Source organism: Orycteropus afer, unplaced genomic scaffold (assembly GCF_000298275.1).
Source record: "Orycteropus afer afer isolate SDZICR_OR568_19922 unplaced genomic scaffold, OryAfe1.0 scaffold00054, whole genome shotgun sequence".
NCBI lineage: Eukaryota > Metazoa > Chordata > Mammalia > Tubulidentata > Orycteropodidae > Orycteropus > Orycteropus afer.
In genome coordinates this window covers 8,322,836-8,325,720 of record NW_006921641.1, presented here as the reverse complement: position 1 = coordinate 8,325,720, position 2,885 = coordinate 8,322,836, and the positions used below count along the sequence as shown (strand labels likewise).

Sequence of the window (2,885 nt, the reverse complement as noted above, 5' to 3'; positions counted from 1 at the left end):
TAATTACACTCAATGTAAATGGACTAAATGCACCAATCAAGAGAAGGAGAGTGGCAGACTAGATAAGAAAAGAAGACCCATCAATATGCTGCCTACAAGAGACCCACCTTAGACAGAAAGATAAAAACAAATTAAGAGTTAAGGGATGGGAAAAAATTTACCAAGCCAATGGTAATCAAAAAAGAGCAGGAGTGGCAATGTTAATTTCTGATAAAATAGATATTAAGGGGGAAACATCATAAGAGACAAAAAAAGACATTATATGATGCTGAAAAGGTCAATTGACAAAGAAGACATTATGATAATAAATATTTATCCATCCAATGAAAGTGCTCCAAAATATGTGAAGCAAAAATTAATTGAATTAAAAGAGACAATAGACAATTCTACAATAGTAGTAGGAGATTTTAACACACCACTTTCAAAGAGGAGTAGGTCAACTAGAAAAAAACTCAAAAAAAGATACTGAAGAACTAAAAAATACAATCAACCAACTCGACCTCATAGACACATACAGAGCATTCCACCCAACAAAAGTACAATTCACATTCTTCTCTAGTGCACATGGATCCTTCTCCAGAATAGATCATGTGTTAGGACATAAAACAAGCCTCAATAAATTCAAAACCATTGAAATACATACAAAGCATCTTCTCAGACCACAATGCTATAAAATTAGAAATAAATAATAGGAAGATCAAGGAAAAAACATCAAAATGTGGAAGCTGAACAATTTACTGCTCAAAAACTACTGGGTAATAGAACAAATAAAAACTGAAATATAAAAATTCTTAGAAACAAACAAGAATGAAGATACATCATACCAAAACCTATGGGACACAGGAAAAGCAGTACTCAGAAGACAGTTTACAGCAATAAATGCATACATCAAAAAAGAGGAAATAAATAAAATCAACACTCTCACTCATCAACTCCAACAACTAGAAAAAGAACAACAAAAGAATCCTACAGTTTCTGTTGTTGTTTTCTTGTTATGTGCCGTCAAGTTGGACCCAACTCATAGCGACCCCTCCTTGAGTTTCCGAGATGGTATCAATACAGAAGTAGATTGCCCAACCTTCCTTCCAAGGAGTGTCTGGTGGGTTTGAACCGCCAGCCTTCTGGTTAGCAGTCAAGTGCCTTAGGCACTATGTTACAGTATCTAGAAGTAAGGAAATAATAAAGATCAGAGCAGAAATAAATGAAACAGAAAACAAAAAAACACAGAGAAAATCAACAAAATAAAAAGCTGGTTCTTCAAAAAGATTAAGAAAATTGATAAACCATTGGCAAATCTCACAAAAGAAAAGAAAGAGAAGATCCAAATCACCAGAATTGTAAATGAAAATGGTGTCATCACAAAAGAACCAACTGAAATAGAAAAGATACTGACAGAATATTATGAAATTTACTCCAACAAATTTGAGAACCTAGAAGAGATGGACAAATTTCTAGAATCACAAGACCTACCTAAACTATCCCACTCAGAGATAGAATATATGAACAGACCTATAACAAAAGAAGAAATTGAGTGGGTCATAAAAAAATCTTCCCACAAAGAAAAGTCCTGGCCCTGATGGCTTCACTGGAGAATTTTATCAAATATTCAGAGAACAGTTAACACCTATGCTATTCAAGCTATTCCAGGACAAAGAAAAAGGTGGAATATTCCCAAACTCATTTTACAAAGCAGCATAACACTAATACCAAAACCAGGAAAAGGCACCACTAGAAAGGAAAACTACAGACCAATATCCCTCACGAACATAGATGCAAAAATCTTTAACAAAATCCTAGCCAACAGAATCCAACAACATATCAAAAAATTAATACATCCTGACCAAGTGGGATTCATATCAGGTTTGCAAGCATGGTTCAACATCAGAAAAACAATCAATGTAATCCACCACATAAGCAAGACAAAAGAAAAGAACCATAGGATTATATCAATCGATGCAGAAAAGGCATTTGATAAAATCCAACATCCATTCCTGTTCAGAACTCTCAGCAAAATAGGGATAGAAGGGAAATTATTCAACATAATTAAAGGCATATATGCAAAGCCAACAGTCAACATCATTATTAATGGAGAAAGACTCAATTCTCCTTATGAACAGGAACCTGACAGGGATGCCCTCTATTATCACTTCTATTTAACAGTGTATTGGAAGTCCTGGCCAGGGCTATAAGGCAAGAAAGAGAAATAAAAGGCATACAAATTGGCAAAGAAAAACTAAAACTATCTTTATTTGCAGACAATATGATCCTGTACATAGAAAACCCAAGGTATTCAATAAAAAAACTACTGGAACTAATAGAGAGGTTCAGCAAAGTGGCAGGATACAAGGTCAATATACAAAAATCAGTTGGATTCCTCTACACCAACAAAGAGTCCCCTGATAAAGAAACAACACCATTTACAATAGCTACTACAAAAATAAAATATCTAGGAATAAATCTTACCAGAGACACAAAAGACCTATACAAAGAAAACTATAAAACATTACTATAAGACACAACAAAGGCACTACATAAATGGAAGAAACTACCTTGTTCATGCATAGTAGACTGAATATTGTCAAAACGTCAATACTACCTAAAGCAATCTACACATTTAATGCAATCCCGATCCAGATACCAATAAAATTTTTTAAGGACTTGGAAAAACCAATTAGTAACTTCATACAGAAAGGAAAGAGACCCTGGATAAGTAGAGCACTTCTGAAGAAGAAGGACAAAGTGGGAGATCTCACACTCCTGGATCTTAAGAACTACTATATAGCCACAGTAGTCAAAACAGCATGGTGTTGGTACAATGATAGACAAATGGAACAGAATCGAAAGTCCAGTTATAGACCCATCCATCTATGGACAACTGATCTTTG

General features: G+C 34.5%; 1 protein-coding gene across 1 annotated transcript in view; it reads right to left on the bottom strand.

Annotated features, from left to right (window-relative positions):
* ALK (ALK receptor tyrosine kinase) overlaps positions 1 to 2,885 on the bottom strand; it is a 1,238,429-nt gene that overhangs the window by 1,072,896 nt on the left and 162,648 nt on the right. The gene's annotated exons all lie outside the window — the stretch shown is intronic.